Source organism: Leuciscus leuciscus, assembly GCF_965113295.1.
Source record: "Leuciscus leuciscus genome assembly, chromosome: 7".
NCBI classification, from domain to species: Eukaryota; Metazoa; Chordata; class Actinopteri; order Cypriniformes; family Leuciscidae; genus Leuciscus; species Leuciscus leuciscus.
The window spans coordinates 11,164,830-11,192,728 of record NC_138731.1 but is presented as its reverse complement, the minus strand read 5'-3'; the positions used below and the strand labels follow the sequence as shown (position 1 = coordinate 11,192,728).

Sequence of the window (27,899 nt, the reverse complement as noted above, 5' to 3'; positions counted from 1 at the left end):
AGCTAAAACATGCTGATTAGCAAGAAAATGGTTGGTTTTGTGAGCATTCTAGAGTTGAGAAATGACATGATAATAGTCATCATCCCATGCTGATATGTTGTCATGGGTTTTATTTTGTGTGTCTGCTCATATCTATAACTGCTCCAGTGGCATAACTGATACATTCGGTCATCAACATTTTTCAGTAGTAATGGTTTATTTTCCCGCCTGAGATTCATCTGACAGACCTCAAAACATTCAATCTAATTTACAGTTACCGAAAGACATGAAAAATGATCTTTGGGCAGTTCATGCACAGTAGGCATCTTAGTACAAAATTACAAGACAAAATAAATAAACTGCATTGTAAAATATTTACAAAGAAAATCAAGACAATCCATTCTTGGCATCTCATGCATCTTCCAAAAATATACAAACGCTTTTTTTAAGGGGTGTCATTGCAAACAAAAAGCCCAGAGATATCCAGGCGTTAACAGTCAGTCTTTACCCTTTAGTTACCAGAAACACACGGATGTGTAAAGGCATCTTCATGTCAAACGCCTCACGGCTCACAGACCGTATAGAGTTAGACTTCCTCTGAAACTTTTCACAACCGAAGACGCCCGATGGTGCAGATTGTCCACATCAGATGCAGAGACAGTCTCATGAGTAGCTCTCGTTCTCATCCCATGTGGTCATCCATTGCTTCTTCTCAAAGGGATCTAACATGACCTTTCCGTCTTTCAAGAGACGCGTCTCCTTACGAATCCTCACCGCATGATATTTCGGAACGCTGTCCTCATATTTGGAACGTTTGAAAAATCCACACTGACAGAGAAAGAAGAAAACCTCATTAAGAATCATTTTAAAAATGGGTACATTTAAAAAAAAATCACTCTGAGTGTGTATGCTTTGGAGAACACTGAGAGACGGGACATGCTTGACAAAACAGGACACGTAGAAGCACATCCATCGACACAATACGAAACAAAACTGAGCTTCACACGGAAAGAGCGAAGCACGCTGAGCAACATGAGTCTTTCCCTTGCTTTGGTCAGAGCAAAGGATGAGTTAGTGAGTTAGGCCACACGTCATGCAGACACCAATCTGCTGCAGCGATCGTGTTTTACCCGGGTAAGGAGAGCTAGGCCTCAGTGGACAGTTTGTCTGAGGGCTGAGTGTGAATCTCAGCTTTGTGAATTGCGGCATCATACTCGTCCTTCTTGGCCCGCTTGAAGAAACCGCACTACAGAGGGGGCAAATTCACGGGTCATTGCAAACATGTCATGAGAAGGTTTGTACTACATTTGTACTGACACAAATGTTCATGGAATTAATATGCAGTGGCCACAAAAAGCATTTGGCCAGTAAAACCTGAATAAAAATGTGTGAATGTCATTGAAATTAAAATATTAAAGCCAGTGTCATCTGTGTCTCACTCATCATTTTTCCTTCATGTCTTTAATTGTGTGATTTTTTGTAGATGTAAGAAGATCGTTCTCAAGTTTACACACTATCAGCATGATCCACAACTAACCCCTTGTGAAAAAGAAGTGCATTTAATTGTTTTAAATGTGCACTTGTGACGTACTTCAAATCCTAAAAGTACAACAACTTGCAGATAATACAAAATTAGTTAAATAAAAGGTAAATAAAATTTTAATAATGTCAAATTAAACCTTTTACTTTAAAATAATTTGTTGTCATGTTTTAAAGAAGTATATATTTTGATGTGTTGACTAAAGCACATGTAAGGAACTTGATTATATAGTTATTTGATATTACAAATGTACTACATTGCAACATCATCATTGCAAATGTCTAATTGTAAATATTTTTAAATATGACTAGTTTCAATAGAAAGGGCATTAAAGTATGACATGCAAATAACATACAACTGGCAATAGAAATGGCAATAAAGTATAGGGGAGAGCGGGGCACAAAGTAACGCTTTTTGACTTTCTCAGTTTGTGTAAATCTACTTATGGTTCAGAGTATTTATTTTTTCCCACATTAATTTCCCACATGTCTAGTACAATTATGTGTTTTTGTTTTATTAATACAGTATATACTTTTTTCTTGACATACCCAGAAAGAATGGAAGTGAAATGTGACAACATGCCCCATAGGTGGGGTACATTGTAACATGTGTGGGGCACATTGTAACATAACATATGACAGCTTAAAATGTTATCTGATCTAATAAAAAAAAAAAAAAAAAAAAACTAAAATATTTTCTAAATAAAATACAATTAAAAATTTTTTTCATATAAAATAATGGCAATTTTTAATAATTAACACGAACACATGAAAACACAGCTATACAACATAGTTCAAAACAAATAAATAATTAGTAATTTCTGAACATTGACTCTCAGTCTTTATTCACCTTTTTCTCACGTTTTCCCAATAAAATGAATAAAAGTATAGAATATAATAGCATATTTCTAATAGGGGCACATTGTAACGCAGTGTTACAACATGCCCCCGCCTGCACAACTGGGGTTTAAACCCTGCTAGTGTCTTCTGCTAGTTAGCGAAGCATTAAATAACTACCTCAACTGTTAAATAACATCTTGGAGATTAAAATAATATCAGATTTGTCTTATTTTAAATAAACACAAAAAATTGAGATGAAAAATTAACTTAAGTAAGAAATTTACTTTTGCTATGGTTTAATAAATGTCTATGGATATCTTCCAAAAAAAAAAAATTGGGGCGGATTTTGTTTTCTATATAGTGTTGATATGGCAACTAGTAAATACACAAAGTTTCGTCATCCAAGCATGTGCGGAAGTATTTAAAACAAGCGCGTTACAACTAGCCCCGCGTTAGGTTGTGCCCCGCGCTCCCCTACTTTAGTTTAGATGCTTGGCAGTACACTTTACCATATTTCAAAGACAGTATTAAATATATAAAGATGTACTTTATGTCTTAAGTGGCTCAAAAGCACTCTAAAGTTCAGCTAACTGCATCTAATATAAATTTAAACTATAACGCATTTTGATATAATTGCAATTAACGTGCAATTAAGTGTCCGAAAACATTACATTACATTTTTTTTAAGTATATTATTTTACAGTATATTATTTCTGTAATAAGTAGCCTACTCTTTTAAAAGTATGTGGTACTTCTTTTTCACAAAGGACACCTGATAAATCAATGTCACAATATGATTTATATCCATTGTTTTGTCATTTAAAACTTTATCTATCTCCTGCCTTCCTATCTATCTTGGAACATGACCATGACTATATATATATAAGTAGATAGATAGATAGAGGCCATAAATTAAGAATTATTTATCTTGTTTTAAGTAAATATTGCACACAATACAATATGTTGTTCCCTCGATTTTATACATCGTTTTTTCACGCATGTCTTGTGCGGTGCTACGTATTTTTAGGTATCTTTCTTGAATAAATATAAAATAAAAAATATTCTATTTGATTTTAGTTTTATTTAATGAAATGACATTCATTCAAGTGTACAGTACAGGCCCGTTCGCACCAAGAACGATAACTATAGAGATATCTATATTAGCGTCCACACCTGTGATGATATCATTGTGTTTTTCGTGTGTGCTTGACTGTCACTTTAAATCCTCGAGCTCATTACATCAGGATGGATTCTGATTGGCTGTCAATGATGTTTTTATAATTCATGAGCTGGGTAACATCATTCTGAAAGTGATTCCAACGATATTGTTTCTCTGTGCCGTTATCGTTATAGTTGTGCTGTGAACTCTGCTATTCTTTAATATTGAGAACTATATCTTTATCGTTCTCTTTATAGTTATCATCCTTGGTGTGAACGGGTCTTAAGTCTCCAAATTCTTTTTAGGGCCATTAAAATAGTAAATACCAGAATAAATAACAGTATAGTATTAGAAAACAAAAACAAATTCAGAACAGAGAAGTCCACATACAATATGAGCTTTCTACCAGAAATACTCCTTAAGGAACTCTTGTCCATGTGGCTGATGCCCTTGGGTTTTTGTTAGCTTTATGTTTGGGTGTGTGAGTGTTTTATTACCTTCCAGAGTAACAGAACTAGGAGAGCCAGCATCAGAATCCCAGCTAAAACCGCCACAAGAATGATCCACCAGGGAACTCCTCCGAACGGAGTCGCTGTCGTCTCTGGGAACACGGTCAGCCTCACCTGGGCATCAGACGTACAGGTGTTCAACAAATGTCTCTAATGTCACAGACTTAAATGTGTTACACTTTAGGAAACTGTGTTACCTGGGTCTCAGCATTTTTAAGGACAATGTTATTGGCGGAGACATCCAGACTTATGGAGGCTTTCACTATTATATCAAGGTAATTGTAGGACGCATAATCCTGTTGTTGAGAGGAAAACAAAACAGATTGCTTTAACAACCTCAGGCATTATTTCAAGGGAACAAAATAAGCCCTCGTCATTGTCCTTACTTCAAGGAAAGTGGAATTCCACAGCCGGGATTTTAAAACGATGACTGCAGTGCTGTCCAAGCCCTGAAGGGGGCACTTCATCTCCACACATCTGGCATCGCCACTGCATGACTATGAGAAATAATAAAGTTCAAGTTGTTTTGGTCCAATCGTTCCTAAAATTGAAAGTTCACTACAAATATAAATAACTAAATCTCATTACCAGAATCTTGTGCTTGCGTTTGTCAGTGAAGAGGGATACTTTACTCCCGTCAGATGGTCTCCTCTCCTCCAGCTCACGCTTTCTCCTGGTTGACGTCGACTCCTAAAAGAGTCACAGATGTGTCTACTTTTTGTCCATGTTTTCAGCATCAATCTCAGCCAGAAAGGTTAACTCTAAAAAATGTTTTCTTGATCTAGCATTATTTTTTATTGAGTGTTCATCAGAGGGGTCCGAGGCCCTAGGACTTTTGTCGCACTTGAATCATGAATACACACACAAAATTTTTTTGAAAGGATTCGAGGAGTTTTGTGGTTGAAATTTAAAAAAGTAACAAATCCTTCCCTCGTGGGTCAATTTGACCCCCTTAGGAATTAATGGAATGTGAGGAATTCTTCTGAACACATAGAAAAAAAAGCTCAAAATTCAAACAAAAAATCTTTACCAAAATCTTTTTCATAATGTCTGTATCTGAATGCATACTGAAAGGAACTGACTTTAGGACCCAGCGGAACAGCTCATTCGCTCCATGTAGAGCTATAAGGCCGTCAAGTGGCAAGAATCATGAAATATTGTGTTATATATATGTTTTTTTCCACAAGAGGTCGGCAAAGACAAAGACCCAATGTAAGATATTTTGAGCTGAATTAAAAAGGTCATGCATGAAATTGTGAGTTATTTTGAATTTAAGTTGAAAGAATGTGGGGAATATGCTTAAATTACCATTTATTATGTATTGATCAAATCTAGTAATTTAAAGGTAAATAAAAAAAATAAAAAAAATAAAAAAAATGAATTGCATTAAAAAATAGAAAAAATATGTGGAATCTATGTGTACCAGATGCGTTATGTTGCTGTCTGGGTCAGATGTAAACTAAGACAGGAATATATCTGGTACCTCACTCAGTCTGAGAGGGTTTATCTCTCTCTCAGGTGAACAGGTGACTAACTGCAGGCCCTTGGTGTTGATCTTCATCAGATACAGCAGCCATTTTCCCACAGAACTTTCTTTAGGCCACTGGATGTTTAGGGATGCAGTGCCAAAAGACTTCAGAGGCTTTCCCAAATTAATCACCTGCAAAAAAAAGACAAAGAAAAAATCTTAGGCTAGAAGTAGTGCTTTGCAAAAATGGCTGAAGTGATATCTATAAAGGTGTATCATTCTTTAAAGTTATTTTGGCATTTACTCTGAATTCATTTTTGATCAAGCTGCCGACTTCCTCCTCTGTCTTCATGGCACTCATGCCTCTGATTCGACCTCCAAAATAGACCTGAGACGGCTTGGCAACCCTGATACACAACAATCAGCAATCAGACACTGTATAAACATATCCGCTGACATGTGACAGGACGTTACACAACTAAGACTGAAAAGAAGGGTGCTTAATTGTGTTGAATGTGCACTTGTGTACTTACATTTTTTAAGTATATTTTTAAAAAAAACACTTGCATGAAATAAAACACTTTCATGATTGTTTCTTAACAATTAAGTACACTTTTAAAAAGTGTGCTTTGTAATATTGTCAAATTCAATGTTTTATTTTAAAGTGCATTTTAAATCATTGTTTTACTGATCTTTTGTTAAGCTTTAAAGTGCACTTATTTTGATGGGTTGACTAACATACTAAAGCACATGTAAGGCACTTGATTATAATTTTAACCTTAGTGTGTTATTTGATTTTACATTTAAAGTCAATATGAAGAGTTCAGATGCAAAAGCCTCTAAATGCCATCTGAAATTTTCTCATAGAATGATCATTTTTATCAAGCTCGTATATTTAAATTCAATAATTTCACTTAAATGGCAATGAAGATTACCTTTTAACTTGGGGTTAAGTGCTTTTCTCAAGCGTACAGTGCTGACATATTGATTTCTGTATTTCTACAGCTTCATGGTAAACCCTGCTTGAGACTTCGCCTTTGAATCAGAAGCCTTGACCCTTAAACATAAGAGTCCCAGAGGCTCTGCATGTTCTGCACAAAACCTGATGTTTAATATTACTTTAAAATGCAATGGAAGTCAGAAAAGATCTCCTTAATGTCTCTGCTCACACCCTCAGCTTCTGTTACTGCTGAAAAAAGACCCTAAAAATCTTGTGTATCTCCTTTCGAGATTCAAAAGAGATCTCAAAAATGTCTCAAACTGTGCTTAGATATGCAACGATCCCACATGAGATGAGAAATAAAGTGATGATACGCACCCTTGTACAGAAAGAAGAAGTTCAATCACCACTTTGGCTTTGGCTTTCACTTTGGTCAGGCCCTCCTGTGAACTCGTTCTGTATGTGGATGTCATAAACATCATATATACATTAATCATACAATTAGTTCATATAAACATGCTTAAATCAAGAGTGTTTTTGATAGTTTTAATATTTCATACGTTTCCAGCTGAAGGTTGATCTCAACTTCTTTGGTGTCGAGTGATATCTTGCCAGTGCTCAATATAATATAGAATTTTACCTGCAAAACAACCATTTTTATTAAAATGACAATTCATGAAATAGATTAATACGGCATCGTTGAAGTATTACTGACCTCTGAATCCCGTTTAAAAGGGTTTCCCAGCTCACCGTCTGCCAGAGAGCCATTCTGATTGGCAGCACAGATCACATGTTTATCCTATAGGATATAAAGTATGGATCGGTGGTAATTGATTGAATTAGCATTATTATTGAAATGTAAAGTTTATGCATTTAGTCTACTGACAGAACCAACTGAACAACAATAAGAGAGAAAGAAAGATAAAGAGTTCATAGAAATATAGCAACAATATTTTTGTATTAATGGTGAAATAATGAATAAAACCTTAAAAAATAGTTAAATGAAATTCAGACGAGTGCCACAACGGAAAGGTTCAGGTCACGTGACTCAGATATAGACTTTAGACGTGTGATACACTTACAGTAGTTCTCAGAGATATGGAAGCTTTAGCTAAGTTCTGCCAGGAAGACTCAATCACTACGTCACTTATTACCTTCATCTCTATCCAATCACGTCTTCATACTTTCTGTATAAAAGATGGTACTTACTCATGTTTGAGTTCGCAGATGCCGACGCGACATCAACCTCCATCCTCCCCACCACCACCAGGATGGTCCTGTCCATACCTTCTAGGGGGGTCGGCTGCGCCCCTGCCTTCGTCTCCAGGCAGGAGATGCAGATCCGCTACCCTCGGATTACGAGCTATGGACGGGGCCTACGCCAAAGAACTTTACAATGCTTGCCGGGCTGCCAATAAATATATGCTTTGTTACATCACTTTATCTTCCGAGTCTTTCTGGTAGAACTGAATCCAGAGTATGAGAGAGATTCATCAAACTGCCCCACCAATTTGGCTTCATGAGCATCATCTCCATTTCTGTTCCTCACTGTGACCTCCAGAGCAATGTCCTTCTGATCACTCAGAGAAATCACCGGCACACCATTCTCCCTGAGAGACGGATTTGAGCATTTAACACACTGCACACCTACAAAGAAACCTTTTATACTGATATATGCTCCTTAAATGACAAGCAATCTAGTCAGTAGTCATTTAATGTAATAAACAATCTAATTATATGTATTGCTATTTGATACATTAAGATTTCTCAATTTCCACTTGTGATTGGCTCATATTTCTATATCGATGTAAAGAGAGCTAGTGTGTGTTGGGTTTATGTTGCATGTATTGCTGGTACACACAGAGGTAGAGGAGGGAACACATCTTGTTTGGACTCCCTGTAGCAGAACCTGTACTGCAGATGTAGGTTACTCTGACAGATGTTGTCCGTGCCACAACCCTCCTTCAGGAAGTTCACCTACAGGCCAGGAAACAAGGTTTATTATATCACTTCATTTATCAGCCTTTTACAATTTTTGCCTATGCAAAAATTATTGTTGATATTGATTATATAATATTACATTTACTATATTGTATTATATTATATAAGTTATAAAAAGTACTGTTTTATAAGGTACTACAATACACTGAGGTGCAAATAATATCTGCCACTAAGTGCAAATATAGTGATAGATCCGATTTACACTAATTGAAAATAGCAGTATTTTATTTGTGTAAATAGTAGTTAGATGCTATTTATACTAATAGCGAATTATACTATTTGTACTAATAGCTATTTATGCAAATAGCAAAATATATATTGTATTGTAGTACATTATAAAACAGTATACAATAATAACATATTCAGTGTCTATTAAAATAAAAAAATGTATGCTTTTTTATTGGGACATTATTTGTCCCTGTGCCAAACCCTATAAACACTTTATTCCCTTCCACTTTTTGAACATTTTCTTTATTTTTATTTAAAATCAACACCTCTCTGAACTGATTTATGATGGGAAAAAGGAAGAATGAGTTTGGAAAAAGGTGGATTCAAGCTCGGTTCGGTCACCACGTCCTGATATTCCTGGGTCAACATATTTTGTTGATCCTAGAACAACATTCCTGTCCGAAACTTTAGTCCTAACCCTATCCCAACACTAACCTAACCCTACCCATAACTTATCCCTAAAATCAGAGGGAAATGATAGGTGAATAACACTGATGTAGAAGCACCTAACTGTGGTTGTAAGCCTAAATTTGACATAAACTATAAACTTGTCCCTCAAACCTGATTGGTTGATTGGATTGTTGTTCCAGGATCAACAAAGATGTTGACAAAGGAGATCACCATGATTTTGTCAAGTAAGACATGTTCCTGGATTGACATATTTTGTTGATCCTGGAACAACATTATTGTCCGAAAGATTTAGTCCTAACCCTATCCCTACCCCTAACCTAACCCTACCCATAACTAATGAGGGGAATGATAGGTGAATAACACTGATGTAGAAGCACCTAACCCTGGTTGTAAGCCTAAACTTGACATAAACTGTAAACTTGTCCCTCAAATCTGATTGGATGATTGGAATGTTGTTCCAGGATCAACAAAGAGGTTGATCCAGGAACATGTTGTACTTGTTCTGCGGTTGGTTGTGCTAAAAGCTAAAGCCACTTGCCTTACTCTTCATGACAGTGATCTGTTATCAGACAGGTTTCTTTTGTAATCTTGTCAGGCTCATCTAGACAATGCTGTGCAGAGTGAGTGTAAAAGCCTCTGCCAACAAGGCAAGTAAATAGACACTCCGTTATGTTTACAGTGAAGGATCTAAAGATGCATTGGCTCTTCATTAGATTTCTGTGCAGTAAACTGTGAGTATACCTCAGTGATGGTCTTGTTGGGTACAGTGGAGTCCAGTATTGGCACTAGTTGTGGCAGCGAGCTCTGCCGTTTGCCTCTCTTAGCACTCTGAATGGCCACAGACACCTCGATAGGAATCGCTCTGAGCTTATCCCTGATGCCTTCCTGAAAACCAGAGCACAACAGATCCCACTCAGTCAGTGTATCGACATAACATTTCATTAATGAGAGCTTAGACAGAGGCTGAATGTCATAATAAAAGTCCCTAAATCCAAAAGGAGAATTATAGGAATAGTGCATCCAGAAATTAAAATCTTTTCACAATACTTTTATGGTGTAACTTTTGAAGCTTGAAAGATCCAGTCTCACATTCATTGTAGTTGTACAGAAAAGCACAACCATTACAAAATCCGTTATAAGTTCTCATTTTGTGTTCCACTGAAGAAAGAAAGTCATATGGGTTTGGAACAACATGAGGGTGAGTGACAGAATAAAACATTTAGGGAAAAATTGTTACTTTAAATTTGGCATGGAAATTTAAATTCATCCTATCTATTTTCTAAGTGCATGTTATAACATATTGTGAACGATTAATCCGCGCATATGCTTCGTTTTTTAAAAGTGTTTTGACCTTGTAATGTTCAATCAAATTGTCAGACTTCTCTCAGGTGACGTATGCAGAATTTCTCCAATAATTTAGTCTGCTTAAAGAGGACCTATCATGCTTTTTTACAAGTTCAACTTTCTTTAGTGAGCATAAAAAGGTCTGTAAAGTTAAAAAGCACAAAGCCACTCCAAAGGGAGTTATTCTCTATATCAGTGAACACTGTTGAACTCCCTGAAACATCTTGATTGTTGTCATGAGTTTTCTTCCGAGAACAAATACATCACAATATTCTCCATTTAAATAACTCCCGCCCAAGGTATACTCAAAAAAAGGGGGCGAGGCCTGGTTGAGCTAAGCCGTGAGTTAAACTGTGCATCAAATCAAGGTCAAATTTGATAGCAATAGTTACTAATCGGGTGTCGGTGAACATGTCAAACTAGCGATCAAAGACTTCAGGGCCCGTATTCATAAAGATTCTAAGAATCCTCTAAGAAAACTCTTAATTTAGCTTAAAAACTTTTACGTAGGAGTCTTAGCTTAAAAGCGATTGGGGACCGATCTGAGAGCAACTCTGAGTAAGGAAAAGCCAAAAACTTTCATCTTAGTAAGGAGGCGGGGTTGACCCCGTTGCTATGTATGACACAATCTTTTGAAGACTGTGATTGGTTGGTTGTCCAAGAAGAAAAAAAAAAAAGTGATTTTAAGTATAGGGTCTATTCTAAGCCTTCACTTTGAAATTACATGCGTCATTTTTCCTATTTGACCGTTCTCACACACACACACACACACACACACACACACACACACACACACACACACACACACACACACACACACACACACACTATATATGTGTATATAAATCCTTTTTTTTTTATTTACCATGCTGTTAATTTCCTATAAGGTATTTGATTGGCTTAGAATGATAAAAATTGTTCCACTCTTTCCAATTACACTGATTGCTGGCATGTCTATTTAAGTGGTGGTTTGAATGTTGGTTTTAATGTATCAAACATGGAATTTTCCCAGTTGCCAAATATCGTAATGTAGTGATTATTTTCATTTCTGGCGCTATGGCATTTCTGTGCTGTGTCGGAGATGTTAGCGTGTCTCTAATAAGATCAGTCACAAACATGATCCCTGCACGATCTAATCTATAGCGTCTTATTAACTCACTGTTATTCATTGTCTGCAACACATTTCTTCTCCCTTTTCGTCTTTCTGCGATTTTCTCCTCTGCTAAAGAAACTCTTAAGCCTCTTAAAAGTCCTTGTCCGTGCTCCTAACAATTTTGACCTTAAGACCTCTTTTAAGGGTTAAGATGCTTTCTGAATTACTTTTTTCTTTACTAGGATTTTTTCTTTAATTTTAAGAGTAAACGCCCACATTTCTAAGAATTTTCTTAGAATTTTGTCACTAGGAGCTACTCTTTGCATTAAGATTCTTTATGAATACGGGCCCAGATTTTTAGCCTAGGATCATCAGAAGAATCTTTTAGGATTCAATAAATTAGTCTCAGACAGCTAAATCGTGGCCAAAATCATACAGTGTGCTTAAAACTGAGAAGTTTTTCCTTTGAGTTTTCCGCGTACAGACGACACCATTGTCAAAATGATCCCCATTCATACGAATCCGTGAAAACAACTAAACGAGTAATTCTGCTGCCAGGCCATTAGATGGCGATGAAACACTATAGACACTTAATTCGCATGTGCATGACATCATCGGCTTCAGAGATTCGCGTTTTTGTTGTTCACATGGAGACCGTTTTCAAAAACTTGCACTTTGAAACCCGTTTTTAAAAGTTTGCGTTTTCAGGAACCCAAAACGCTGTTGTCGTGTAAATGAATGGCCAAAACGCATTAAAAGTTTTACGTTTTTTGTTGAAAACGGTGTCGTGTAAACCTTAGAAAAAGGGCATAATATGGCCTCTTTAAATTCGCCCCTGCAAGCATCCAATCAACAACCGATGAACCAAGCGCCCTATACCATTGTTTATGGACAAAAAATATGGAATAAAATATGGAATAAAATGGAATAAATATGGAAATATATTTACAATATGGAATAAAACGTCTATCACTAGGACTTCAAAGCTTTATTTACTTGTAATCTGAGTTTGGTCTTGTAACAAGCTTTTTTGTTTTGTCCTCGTAGCTCCAGAGTGCCGGTCGACTGGAAGTCCTGATCCATCTCGTTCTTCTCCAGAAACACAACTCTAGATGGGAGACCCAGCTTCCTGCGGTGCCACTCTGCCTCCAATGTACAGGAAATGTCTGGAAAACAAACAAAAACTGGTTTAGAATGTGTAAACCTTTAGACCTCAGAACACAGAATACATTTGGATTAAATCTTAAAGTCCCCCTGTGGTGAAAATCAAGCTTTTAATGTTGTTTATATGTCTATGTGGTATTTTTAATATGCTTTAAGACAAACCATGTGTAAATTCATAATTCAACACCATTGCTGAGTATTTTCGCCTTAAAACTGCAGTGAACCAAAGACAAAAACACGGTTTGAAACCGCTGGTGTTTCTGACATCACAAACTACCTTGTAACCAATCAGATCAACGTGTGATTGTCAACGAGTGGATCTCTGAGCTGCTGTGAGTGAGTGGAGGCGGGGCTCATTTGCATATTCATAGAGCCACACATTTTTTTCAAGGAAAAAACATTTAAATATGTCATTTTGGTAGATGAGTTTTAAGGGATAAAATGATTGACTACAGGGGGACAAAAAAATATATTACAGTATAAGCGCGCTCTACCGCTTTAAATGCTAGAGCTCTTTAAAGTCACTTTGATTTCTGATCGACTGTCAATGTTTTTATGGTTCATCAGCTAGAAATAAAACATAGTTGTAGACTGATTCCAACTTTATAGTTATCGTCCTTGGTGTGAACGGCCCTTTAGACTAAACAATAAAAAACTGTAATAGATAAGGAAAGTTCCCTTTCAAGGGAACTCGCGTTGCGTCGAATTGACGCTATGGGGAACGCTTTGCGTGATGACGTCTTGAAGCACATGTAAAATCAGTCCAATGGTGTGGCGGAACGTCAGAGGCGGGTGACGTCACGTACCAGGAAGCTATAAAAGCCGGCCCGAAACAGAAAACGAAAGCTTTCTGAATCTTCAGTTGCGCTCTGTATGAAATCTGTCTGTATATTTGGTGTTGTCTGTCTATATCATATATATATATATTCAGTATGGCGAGCAAGCAGCAGTTTAGAGTGTGTGTCCATCCCTGCCCGCGTTATTTAACGGGAGGTGATACTCACGCTCTTTGTGTTGTTTGTTTGGGTGCGACGCGCTTCCATTGCGTTCGCTCCGATCCCGATCGCGTTCCCCAGGGCTCTGGTCCCGCCGCTGCCGAGGCACGGCGGCAATCACAGACCTGGGGTTCGCAAATGGATCTATCAGTGGATGTTGAGACGGGCTCTGCCTTATCTCAGCCTCCTTCTGATAGATCCAGTGCCTCTCATCAGGGTGTGGAAGCACGCGTTGCGGTTTCTTCCCCCCCGATGGAGGCACCAATACTGCAATTGTCCAGCTCTGAGGAGTTGGACGTTGTTAGTATTGACGCTGAGTCTGAGGATTCGCCACCTCAGTCTCATGCGTTTGAAGAATTGCTTGATGTTATCACTAGAGCTGTCGAGCGATTATCTATTGAGTGGCCATCTCGTGCACAGCCTCAGTGCAGAAGCCTTCCGTTTTTCCCCGATCTCCACACCGAGGTGTCGAGATCGTGGGGGAAACCAGTGTCATATCGAGTGTATACTGCACAAACATCACACTATTCATCCATTCACAATTATAAAGAGCATGGTTATGGGGAGATGCCGAGGGTGGAAGAGACGCTCGCGAGCTATCTCTCTCCAGCAACGGCATCTTCTCTGAAGGCTCCTGCACTTCCATCCAAGCCAGTAAAAGTTACATCTTCCCTGGTTCATAAAGCTTATGCCGCCGCCGGTCAAGCTGCAGCGTGTTTACATACAATGTCCATAATGCAGGCTTACCAGGCTGAGTTATTGGGTGATTCTGAGGATGGCGGGGGTATTAGTGCTGATACGGTGTCTGAACTGCGTAGAGCCACAGATTTGTCTCTCAGGGCCACCAAGGAGACGGCTAAATCCATCGGCCGCTCTATGGCAGCCCTGGTGGCCACTGAGAGGCATCTGTGGCTCAACTTAAGTGACATAAAGGACAAAGAAAAACATGTTCTTTTAGATGCACCAGTATCCACGCAAGGGTTATTTGGAGACGCAGTTAATAGTGCTGTAGCGAAGTCACAAGAAGCTTCAAAACAGGCAGCTGCACTTCAGAAACTTCTCCCCCGCCGTTCTTTCTATGAGGCTGCTGAGCGGGAGCAGCCTCACTCCTCTAAAAAGAGCGCTGAGCACCGCGCCACTCAGAAACAGAGCGTTTCCTCCCGTGCTCCCCCACAAAAATCTCGGGGACACGGAGGGCGCTCTCAAACCCAGCAGTCTTCGAGGGGTAAAACGGATCTGCGGACCGTTATTACCGCCAAGAAGGCTGCTGGGAAAAAGTCCTGATGTCTGAGGGCTCAGGACAAATGAGGGTAGTCCCCCCGAAGCAGAGCGGTTAACACCTCTTTTCACGGTGCCCGTCTCTCTTCGGTGCCCTCAGGGGACCGTTCTGCCAACCCTGCCGCCTCCGGTGTTACAGGGCGCAGCGGTCTCCGGCGAGCACATATCTCAAGGTCCACCCGGAAACGTAGTGGCCTCGGGATGCCCGCCCCCTCTGAGGAGGGTGCTAGAGCAGTCTGTTCGGTCGTTCCCTGCCGGTGCGCCGTTACAGGGCGACGAACCGACTACTCAACAGCAACACAATCCAGAAACCAGTCTCGAGAGGCTGGTACCTCTAGTAGAATCTTTGACAGCGTGGAAGCTACTGTCAAATGTTTCTCGTTGGGTCCTGCAGACCGTGGCAAAAGGGTATCAGATACAATTCTAGAAACGCCCAACTCGGTTTATGGGGGTCCTGCCCACAGTGGTGGGCCCCGAGCAGGTTCTGCTTATGGAACAGGAAGTAAACACTCTGTTAGAGAAAGGGGCCATAGAATATGTACCTCCCTCCGACAGGGAAACCGGGTTTTACAGCCGGTACTTCATAGTTCCAAAGAAGGACGGGGGATTGCGTCCCATTTTAGATCTTCGAGTTCTGAACGAGTCATTCATTCAGCTCAAGTTCAAAATGTTAACATTGAGACAAATCGTGTCACAGATCAGGTCCGAGGACTGGTTTGTCACGATAGACCTCAAGGACGCATATTTCCATATTTCCATCCGTCCTTGTCATTGGAAGTTCCTGAGGTTTGCTTTCGGGGGCAAAGCATACCAATATCGAATTCTTCCATTCGGCCTGGCTTTATCACCCCGCACTTTCACCAAATGCGTGGATGCAGCTCTGGCGCCTCGGCGCCTCCAGGGTATTCGCATCATGAACTACATCGACGATTGGTTGATTTTAGCTCAGTCGCATCAGTTGGCGGTTCAACATCGAGATGTTGTTCTCGCCCACATGAAAGAGCTGGGGTTACGGCTGAACGCCAAGAAGAGTGTGCTTTCTCCACTTCAGAGGACCACTTTTTTAGGCGTGGTTTGGGATTCAGTGTCGATGCAGGCGCGCCTGTCACCGCCACGTGTAGATTCCATCCTTGCAGCTGTGAAAAGTGTAAAGCTAGGCCAGCTACTCACTGTCAAACAGTTCCAGAGACTGTTGGGTCTCATGGCAGCAGCTTCCAACGGGATACCTTTTGGACTACTGCACATGAGGCCCCTGCAGTGGTGGCTCAGGACCAGAGGGTTTTCCCCGAGGGGCAACCCATTTCGCACAATCAAGGTCACGCGGCGATGCCTACGTGCCTTGGTTATGTGGAAGAACCTTGGTTCCTGCCCCAGGGCCCAGGGCCCAGTGCTGGGAGCTCCTTGTCGTCGCAAACTGCTAACGACGGATGCTTCCCTCACGGGTTGGGGAGGGTCGTGAGGGTCGCTCATCTCAAGGTCTGTGGGAAGACCATCATCGTTCCTGGCATATCTATAGCCTAGAGATGTTAGCTGTCTTCCGGGCTCTGAGGAGCTTTATCACAGGTCTCAGGGGACACCATGTGTTAGTACATAAGGACCACATGTCGGTAGTCGCCTATATCAACCACCAAGGGGGTTTGCGCTCGCGCCCATTATCCAATCTGGCACGCCACATCCTCTTGTGGTCCCAGGGGAAGTTGCTGTCACTCAGGGCAGCCTACATCCCCGGGGTACAGAATATAGGAGCAGACACTCTGTCGAGGCAGGGGCCGAGGCCCGGGGAATGGAGGCTCCACCCCGAGGTGGTGGAGCTGATATGGAGGGAGTTTGGCCAAGCACAAGTGGATCTGTTTGCGTCTCGAGAGACGTCTCACTGTCCACTTTGGTTCTCCCTCATGCATCCAGCTCCTCCGGGACTGGATGCTATGGTACAGACGTGGCCGAGGCTACGTCTGTACGCTTTTCCCCCAGTGGCTCTGCTCCCGGGAGTTCTGGAGAGAGTTCGCAGGGACCGGGTTTGCCTGCTTCTTATAGCCCCGCGCTGGCCGGGCAAAGTATGGTTTCCCGATCTTGTGTCCCTCCTCGACGGGCATCCTCTGGAGCTTCCTGTCAGGAGGGGCCTTTTGTCCCAAGCAGGGGGCTCAATATTTCACCCCCGCCAGAACTGTGGAACCTGTGGGCTTGGCTTCTGAGGGGGCCCAGCTCATAGAGTCAGGTCTCTCAACTGAGGTTGCTGAGACCATTCTACAGTCCAGAGCTCCCTCCACGAGGAAACTTTATGCCCTGAAGTGGAGAGTATTCACTTCTTTGTGTAGTGACCGTCAGTTGGATCCAGTCAACTGCCCAATTGGTACAGTTCTGGAGTTCCTGCAGGACCGGTTCACTGCAGGTCTGACCCCGTCCACTTTAAAGGTTTATGTGGCGGCCATAGGTGCTTACCACATTCCTTTGGGTGGAATGTCTGTGGGGAAAGACCCTTTGGTATCTCGTTTCCCTCGTGGCACTTGGAGGTCCTCCTCCCTTTCGAAATCGGACCAGGAGGCGAATAATTTGCTTTGCCCTGTTCGGGCGTTAGACGCATATGTCCACAGAGCTGCCCTGTGGCGTAAGAGTGATCAATTGTTTGTTCGCTTTGGGTCCCCTAACAATGGAGGTCCAGTGTCTAAGCAAAGGATGAGCAAGTGGGTGGTTGAGGCTATCTCACTTGCTTATGAGGCGGCTGGACAGCCTTCTCCTTTGGCTGTCCGGTCGCACTCTACTAGGAGTATGGCGGCCTCTAAGGCCCTTATATCAGGAGTATCTTTACAGGACGTTTGTGATGCGGCAGGCTGGTCCTCACCGCACACCTTCGTCAGGTTCTACTCGTTATTGTCTTCCTAGTGCTGCGCAATTGATTTCACACAGGACAGACATTTGTAGCTATGGTGGCGTTGGTATAGACGTTCCCCATAGCGTCAATTCGACGCAACGCGAGTTCCCTTGAAAGGGAACGCCTCGGTTACGACTGTAACCTCGGTTCCCTGAAGAGGGAACGAGCGTTGCGTCACCTTGCCATATCTCCTTCATGTCTGTCAGCACGACTTCAGACTCTACGAAGCTTTCGTTTTCTGTTTCGGGCCGGCTTTTATAGCTTCCTGGTACGTGACGTCACCCGCCTCTGACGTTTCGCCACACCATTGGACTGATTTTACATGTGCTTCAAGACGTCATCACGCAAAGCGTTCCCCATAGCGTCAATTCGACGCAACGCTCGTTCCCTCTTCAGGGAACCGAGGTTACAGTCGTAACCGAGGCGTTTCTCATTATAAGAGCATAAACAGACTTACTGATCTTAGGGTTGTAGGTGTGAGGGTTTGCTCTATATGTGAAACAAGCTTCCACAGTCAAGCTGTGAAGAAACACAAAATTATCTTCACACAGAACAAAGTTCAAAATGTCAAGCACATCTATGAGCGATGCTTTCTAAGTTCTTGTTTTGTCAGTATCTCACCAAATACTGTTGCCACACGTTTTCTTCATCAAGTCAATTTCCTTCGGTGTCACCTTGATGTCTTGCTTGATGCTAATAACCGCTTTGGACCTGAACACAAGACGGATGTTGTTATAGCATCTCAAAAATCTCCAGGTAACAACTTTGATATTAGAAGTGACCTATCAGCACCTGTAAATAAAAACTGTGTCAGAGAGCGACCCAACGGCGAGATCAGGGTACGAGTTCTGATCCAGGTCCATATTTCCGGCCAGAGAATAGCCAAACATCTTAATATTGTGCTGTTTGCCCTCCAGTATCTGCAAGATAACATTGGATGTCTTAGTGTTTGTTGATAAAGGCTTTATTAATTTGTTGAACACACTGTGTATAGACTAAAACCATATTTTGTTTTAAAGGTCACAAAAGACAGAGTTAGTACAAAGTTACATCAGAAGAATGTCAAAACCAAAGTACAATCAGATGTTAAAATATGTAAGTATACATTTTTTTTCACCAATGTTTTATCCTGAAAATGGAAAACCTTTTAAACTGAATAACACTGGAAAATGAATCAATTTCTCACTGATGTGTTCCATTAAAATGGCAGACAGAAGAGAAAACGGAGAGAGACAGAAATTGGAGAGTGTCTAACCTGAGCTGGTTTGGTATTGATGCCGTCAGCAGACCCGTGGTAGATGTACACGCTACCAAACCCTGAGTCTGCATATGGAGCTCCTACTGCAATATCTGAGAAGCAAGCAGGAAGAATATTAAACAACCTCGAACCTGAACAAACCAAAACTAAAAAATCAACTCCTGCATCCAACCTTCAAAAGAATCCAGATTGATGTCTCCAATGTTCTCCACAGCCAGTCCAAACATGGAGTCTTTGGTTCCATTCAGGCGAGTCGGAGTGACGTCCTTCCACCTTCCAGCTTTATTGATGTAAACGTACACAGCTCCACCCACCTCCTCGTCTCTCTGGTAGAACTGGGGTGCACCAACCACAACATCCTGCCAACTGGAGGGACAATACACATGATTTAGCTGCCCACCCTTGTGAAAAAGTACAGAGCCCCTAAATGTCAAGTCAAGTCAAGTCACCTTCATTTATATAGCGCTTTTAACAATATAGATTGTTTTTATAAAGCAGCTTTACAGTGATAATAGGAAATTAAAGTAACAGAGATTGTTTTGGCTTTACAGCAGCTCTAGAATAAAGTTATTGTCCAGCTAAAGTTAGTTTTTGATTGATTCACTTCCGTTGCAAATATCATTAGTTACTAAATTAGGGTCCGCTTACACAACACCGTTTTAACTGAAAACAGAAAACTTTTAATGTGTTCTGGCCACTCGACTACTTACTTTGGCCACTCAACTACTGACTTTTGTGTGCGCATGAGAAACATTCGCGAATTGGGAAAGAATGGTTGGGATGAGCATGAAGAATCATTTTCACACATGAATTAGCACCTCTGAATCCAGACCTTAAAATCATTGAAAGTCTTTGTCTATAAAAGATAAAAAAATTATGCTTGTCTTGATGGAAATAAATGTTGTGATGTTATTTCCATCAAGAGGTGCATCAGTCTTTGGTCAAGATCTTGTATTGACAATGCAAGAGTCCAGCACTCTGTAAAGTCTCCTCCAGCACATCCCAAAAACTTTTAATGAATTTAAGGTCTGGACTCAGAGGAAATGAGTCATGTGTGAAAATGATTCTTCATGCTCCTCCCAACCATTCTTACACACGTTGAGCCTGATGAATCCTGACATGGTCATCCTGGAATATGGCCATGATGCGTCTTCCTACATGGTTGTTTAAGAAATGAAAATCTACACACTCCATCAATTAGGGCTAGAAGAACTGTTGCCAAACATATAACATGCTAGAAACTTAATATTCACTGTAATAATGATCCAATCATAGACTGTTAAGCACTTGCCTATTTAAATCCAAACAATTACTTTTTTTTTTAAAGAATATACTTAAGTGCAAACTGAGTGCAATGTTTTTAGACACTTAAGTACATGTTATGTACAATTAAATGAAAATGTATTATAGTTTAAATGTATATTAAATTCAGTTAGCTGAACTTCAGAGTTCTTTTGAGCCACTTAAGTAGGATTTAAGTACATCTTTTAGTAATTTCGTTATTACTTAAAGTGGACTGCCAAATGTACTGAGAAGCATTTATGGTAAACTAAGATATAGTTTAAAATACATACTAATTTCTTTTGAAACCTGTAGGTCAAGTATTTAATTATATTTTAGATGAAACATTTATAATCATGAATTTACAATTTAGCACATTTAAAATATATGAACTTTAAATTTTATATAAAACACACACTAGTTAACTTCACACTTCACATGCGCTTTAGTATGTTAGTCAACACATCAAAATCAGTGTAGTACTTCTTTAAAACATGACAAAAGATTGATAAAATAAATGATTTAGAATGTGCTTTAATGTAAAACTTTTCTTTTGACATGGCACTTAATAAGTGTGTTAGGAGACAGTCATGAAAGTGTACTCTCTTTAAGTACACTTAAGTGGCATTTTATTTGATTAACATTATATTATCTGCAACTATATATATTTTTTTTTTAAACTATACTTTTAAGATTTGAAGAGCACTACAAGTGCACATTCAATACAATTATTGGTAGGATTTTATTTTACAGTCCCGTTTCGCATGAACATATGTACTTATTGTAGTAATGACACTAACCGGGTAATAACTAGGTACTAACCCGGAACCTACACCTAAACCTAACTTAACCCATGCAATTACCTTATATTACTCAATTCTTTCTTAGGTAAGAACACTGTAAGTACACATACTGTAAAATAAAGTGCAACCCAATTATTGAGATTGAGCAGACTTCGTTTTCACAAGGGCACTCACAATCTACCCACTCCTTTTCATAATAAACAACATTTATTTTCTACAGATCTTGTATCCCTCAGGACCCTCACCCATCTCCATTTAGGTCCACCACAGCAACATCATATCCAAACGAGGACGCGAGTCCTGGTCCTTCCAGAATGTGTTCAGACATGAGCATGGTGGAGGCTTCTTCTTGCTTGCGCAGAAACACCACTGCACCGCTGTGATTGGCTCTCGGCGCTCCGGACACGATGATGAGTTTCCCTTTTTCTGTGATACTGTGGCCGGAATCCAGAGAGAATCCTGTGCATATGCAAGATTCAGTGTCACAAAAAGCATGAACACACATTCACATTCACATTCACGTTCACAGACACACACACACACACACACACACACACACACACACACACACACACACACACACACACTCACCTAAGTAACTGTTGGCTGGTACTGGCACTAGACTTGGATCAAGGCGGTTTTCATCCCCGACCTCATAAGGACCATCATCAAACAAGCCCATTTCCAGCAGAGTGTTGTTCTTCTGCTCGACGCGCACTATACCTAGAGAACAGATGTGATGGGGTGAGTGCTAAACAACAAGATTAATGTGACACAGGAAAACAAATGAGTTCTGGTTATAAGAAACATGTATTTAATTGTGCAAATTCCTGCGAAAAAAAAAAGTGGTTAATTGTATTGAATGTGCACTTGTAATACAAATCTTGAAAGTATATATTTTTAAAAACTGTAATGTAGATAATGTAATATGTATGAAATTAAAGGCCATTTAAGTGTATTGAAAAAGATAATAGTGTCATGACTGTTTCTTATCACACTTTTTTTTCTTATCACACTTTTAAACAGTGCACTTTGTAATAATGTCAAATTAAAAGTTTTATTTCAAAGTCATTTTTGAAAAGTAATTTTGTCATGCTTTAAAGAAGTACACTTATTTCAATGTGTTGACTAACACTACAGAACATGTTAAATACTTGATTGTAACTGTACGGTGTTATTTGCTATTTTATTAAAACATATTTTTAATGTACTAAGTTTTAACTTCATCATTACAAATGTGCAATTACATATATTTTTAAATACATAGCATATACATTTCTATAGAAATGACATGAAAGTATATTTCAGTTAACCTTATAATATATACTGTGGGTATCAAAAGCACTCAAAAGTTCAGCTAATTGCATTTAATATAAATTTAAACTACAACACATTTTCATTTAATAGCAATTAACATGCTATTAAGTGTCCAAAAGCATTACATTCATCTGGCACTAAAGTACATTCTTTACAAGTGTATTATTTCTGTAATAAGAACTCTTTTTTTAAAAAGTATGTTACTTTGGAATAAAATTGTGTGAATTAAGAAAATAGTTAAAGAGAAATGTTGCAGTGCTCCTCCTCACCAGTGGGGGTCCCTATGCATTTAGAACATAATACATATAAATGCATATAAAATGTAAGTAAAGACTCTGACTATTTTTATTGATCACTCCATCATAATAAATAAATGGTAGCAATATGATCATGGTCATGAAGTAAGACCATGCAAACAATGACCAGTGAGTCACTTCTGACCTGCTCTCAGCCTCATTCGACACACCCAGACCACACACAGTCTGTTCAATAACGCCTGATGTGTACTCTGCTTTGTTCTGTGAGTATTTCTGTTAGATAACCTGTACCTTTTAACGTTTTGATGGACAGAATGCACGTTATTTTTCAGTTTCACAGTTGACCAGACTTTATGCCTACAAAGTCTGGCTGTATGAGGCTACTTCTGGTCTTCTATACCTCAAAGTTACCACAGAATCCTATCAAACGTGTGTGTGTGTGTGTGTGTGTGTGTGTGTGTGTGTGTGTGTGTGTGTGTGTGTGTGTGTGTGTGTGTGTGTGTGTGTGTGTGTGTGTGTTTCAACATCGCTCCTAAAGCACACAAAAACACAATTTTATGTATTGCATCAAATGTCATTCCTACCTTTCCAGTTGTACGCCCCTGGCGCTCCAAAGATGACATAATGGTAGTCTTTAGTGAAGGTGGCAGCCAAGCCTTGCTGACAGGCGCCGAATCGTTCATGACCCCGAGTGTGGCCGTCACAGAACTTCCAGTTCCCCCCATCCTCGTCTGATTGGCTGTCGATGCTCAGGTCTTGACTGAGCATGTAGCAGCGTCCAGTGATGTCACGCGCCTCCTGGGGTGTGTTCGGGAACAACAGACGCTGGTAGCGATGGGCACATGTCTGACACAGAAAGAAAGATAAAGTACGTGTCATTGTGACATTGTGTGACACAAATAATAAATCTAAAATGTCAAAATGATGACAATGTAACTGGAAGTCAATTAATGGTCCATTAGCATTCAACTCTGTTCTTGACGTACCACAATCTTGCCTCCAGGTCCTTGGCTCTGAACCGTTACACCCATCCACTGGTTCTCCTTATTCTCCACAAGAACATCAACTGTGAGAGTCACCGTGAACAGAAACATAGTCACGATTAGAATTTCAAGATCTATCAGAAAATCCTGGCACTGCTGACTAGATGAGCATTTAAACCAATAAAACAACAAATTATATTCACGATGGCAGTCATCTACTGCGCCTGGATTCTCATGTGATATTGTTCAATCTCGGGTACACAGATTTTTTGAAGCTATAAGATGATTTTTCTGCTCACCATCATTGTCAAAGTCCACTCGAGTACAGTCATCAGGATGGGTGATGATGTCACAGCTGTACAACCCACCTGTGATGTTTGCTCCCTGATTGGATAAAGCCCTGGCTGTGGGAGCACCAATCAACAATCTGTGCAAAGAAAGAAAGCAAGAATATATGAATATATATATTTATTGAAAAATATTGACTATAAAGATAAAAATATAATTAAAAACAGACTATTTATGATATAAATTTTTTGCACTTGCTAGAATATTGCATCATGCTAATACAGTATATGTCTACTGGAATTAAGGGTGTTGCAATATACTGGTACTGACAAAAACTGAGATATTTAAAACTTAATTACTGATACATCACATATTCTAATATCATAAATAAACCAGCGACAAGTAACTATCTACTTGATCCTCCAACACAGTAGGTGGCGGTATTGCACATGTCGCTGGTGGTCACTCATCATAAAATAACAAAAAAGTCGACGACGCAGTGGCTGCATCCGAAATCGCATTTCCCTACTTTATAGTAGGTGAAAAACAGTATGTGACAAAATAAGAATGTCCAATTTCACAATACTCACAAAAGAGAAGCAAAAAAGTACCCTGATGACTAGGGCTGAACGATTTTGGAAAATAATCTAATTGCGATTTAGTTTTACCAATATTGCGATTGCGATTTAATATGTGATTATTTTTTAAGCTCTTTATCTTTTCTATTAATCAACAAAAACAAGCAATAAATCATTGTAAAATAGGGAACGGAATCTTTAGGCACCTCATGAGCCCATCACATTTTCTTTTCTTTAACTGATCTTATTAATAAAACTTAAAATATTTAATTACATAATTATAAGTAGGCCTGCTTATAATAATTACACATTAAAAAACTAAATTAATACAATTCTTAATAATTTTAACAAATATAGCTTCAAAACAAATAACAAGGAGGGGAAAAAAATATTACAAGCAATAAACAAAGAGTGCTTTCAGTATTTAAGAGTAGGCTGTCGGAACGTTTTCATCTCTTTTGAAATGATAAGATGTGGTTTGTCCTGTCTGTTTAATAACTGACTGTGTCACATTAATTTCGCATCATAAAAGCATTTTGAGATGCAAGTACATTTAACCACGTAGACGGAGTCGCTCACAGCCGCATGATCTAACGCTCTTCGTAAAGCGCGCGTGAGTATTTGAAATAGAAAGCAGCTTCTGTCTGTGATTTTCATATTTTTAATATATAAGCCAACTGCATTCCAAGATATATGATGCCTTCGTAGAACATTTGTAAGTAAAATACCGGCGGGCGAGACTGCGCATTACAAAAGTAACATCACGCAGACCGCGCGTCTCTCATATCTTGTGCAATGAAGCCCGCGAATGTCCTTGTAATTCGCTTCAACTTTTCCGAACTTTATTAAAGATTATTTCTCGTAAGGTTCGAGTGGTGTCGTGTGTGTGTGTGAGAGAGAGACAGAGGAATTAGAAGCAAGCAGAATATAAAGCACACGCGTCATCACGTATCTGTGTTTAAAACTATTAAGCTCAGACATAAATCAGAAATTATCTTAATCGATACAGAATCGTTGGAGAGAATCTATAACACAATATCACATAAATTGAACAAACTGTTATTTCCTGTAGCCAGGCCTATATGCGTAGCGTGCCAAGTTGATGCTTCATCTGCAATACAGACGCGTGTCACGTGACCAGACTGTAATCGCAGCTTTGCGGTTAAAAAATCGCATTTCATCATATCGCGATATTATCGCAAATGCAATTAATCCCTCTCACAATTTCGAGTGAGATTCTGAAGTGTGCATACGATGGACACGTTACTTTCCCATGAGGCCACAGGAGAGGATTTATGATTGGAGGAAAAACGAATACAAACATTTCGGACTCAGTGTGCAACCTTAAGCTACGCAGCTTAAGATCCTTGCACACTGAGTCCGAAATGTTTGTATGCGTTTTTTCGTATTCGTCATTCGGTGGCTCTGAATTGTCAAAACACCTCTCAAAATGCTTGCATTTTGAATGCGAATCCAATTATTTTTATGATGGTCAAAAGTGCACCCAAATATGCATACCATTTATTATCTGACTTATTTGTAAGTGTGAACTTGTGAAATGGTTATCAGGAGGTCGGGTCAAGGAAAAGTTCAGGAGTGTGGGAGGCGTGCGTCCATGACCTTGGTCTGGTTCTTGCCTGTTCGAAGTGGTCAGTGGACAGATGGTCTTTCGATTTTTTTATTCCCTTACCAGCCCGTGCGTCCGACTAAGAGCTTCGGGCTGGCTCGGTTCGGTCTTTGGTTGCGGCGCACGCTAGCCTGGGAAAACCCAGACAACTTCCGGCAAATTTAGATTTGCTCTGCAAGTAGTCTGGCAAAGAGCTCATTCAAGGCCATTTCCATGCCGTGGAAATCGCGGCACCAATCAGAAACGTTGAGGCAGACTTTACACGATGACGATCGCTCTGATTGGTTTTAGGTCTAGCCTATCCAATTGTGCCCAGAGGCATTTGAGCGACGTCCACTCCGTTGGTGAAGCGCACCAACTTTTAAATGCAGCATTATTATATTCAAATTGCAAACACATGAGGACAGTCTCCATGAAAGACCCACTGGCAGATGAACATGCTACTACATTTCTCTCCGAAACGGTAGGAAATTTTATTTGATTTAATAGAGGATTTTATCTGTGACAAGATGATTGACAGGGCAGTTTACATGATGGGATGCACGCGACAGATCCGTACGATAAAGATGATGAAGTAGTATGTCCAAAAGTTGCCTACTTTTTTGCTACACATTCAAAAGTAAATACATTTTCTTCACAAAAAGAGTTTACTTTTATGGCGTAGTGTAACAAGGCGAATTGGGACGCAGCATATGGCTTCACACATGACGATCGCTCTGATTGGTTTTTGGAGTTTTAGGTCTATCCAATTGCGCCGAGAGGCATTTGAGCGACGTCCGTTGGTGACGCCCCTTTGGAAATGATTTGTCTATGGAGCTTTGCCAGACCATAACTCAGTTACTACTGAGAATGGTCTGGTTTTAACCAGGCTAGGCGCACGCCCTTCTCACCTTCAAATGTATGTATGTACCGTACGTATATATATACAAATACAAAATCATAATTACATTACATTTTACATTACCATAATTACATTTTCACTCTGGAAATGTAAAAAGACAGACATAAAGATAAAACATAATTTGGTTAATTTCTGACATGTGCAATAGATGGACTAACATAGAAATTATATCATAGCCTAACCCAAAGCTTTGGTACACAAAATAAATAAATAAGTAGATATATTATACATAAATATGTTCATATATACCATCCAATACATGTGGTCTTAACAACAAATATTCATAAAAACTTTATTAAGTTAACACTCATGATAGATTGATGAAGTATCTCATAACCCAGAGCTTTGGCACAAAAGATAAATATATTAGTGAATTGTGTATTTTATTTTATATTCATGTTTAAAATTAAATACACTTTTTCTCACACTAACATTGTTAAACACGATCCTGGGTACATGTTCAAGTTACTATTTCACAATTGTAACCAGAAATCGATTTTATATTAGCATTTTCCCTCGTGAAATGTTGTTTCATGGTCTCTCCAGTCGAGGAGAGAGTGACCTACTTACACAAAAACTTCGAGTAACTCATAAATTAATTTTCATCAAACATCTTTTACACATCTGTTACTGATCATATACTTACAATTCGCTGATTAATATTGTTGGATTTGACTGTTTTAAGCAGAGTGCGAATTACCCCACCATAATTGGGGGGTACTGGCTCTCCTTCACTTCTTCTATGACCATCATGGTCCACTACCATATCAATCCCCACCGTGATCGCCA

The 27,899-nt window shown here is 39.6% G+C and overlaps 1 pseudogene across 1 annotated transcript; it reads right to left on the bottom strand.

Annotated features, from left to right (window-relative positions):
* Positions 1 to 73: 73 nt before the first annotated feature.
* LOC309503500 (integrin alpha-6-like) lies at positions 74 to 24,073 on the bottom strand (annotated as a pseudogene). Its single transcript has 24 exons — positions 24,016 to 24,073; positions 23,720 to 23,799; positions 23,318 to 23,579; positions 21,751 to 21,882; positions 21,405 to 21,618; positions 19,248 to 19,441; positions 19,073 to 19,167; positions 18,610 to 18,737; positions 18,439 to 18,528; positions 18,275 to 18,336; positions 12,508 to 12,677; positions 9,816 to 9,959; positions 8,296 to 8,411; positions 7,874 to 8,044; positions 7,150 to 7,233; positions 6,995 to 7,074; positions 6,813 to 6,890; positions 5,799 to 5,901; positions 5,510 to 5,686; positions 4,615 to 4,716; positions 4,413 to 4,523; positions 4,224 to 4,322; positions 4,015 to 4,140; positions 74 to 807 (listed from the first exon to the last, which is right to left on the bottom strand). The product of its transcript is annotated as an integrin alpha-6-like (transcript).
* Positions 24,074 to 27,899: the final 3,826 nt, after the last annotated feature.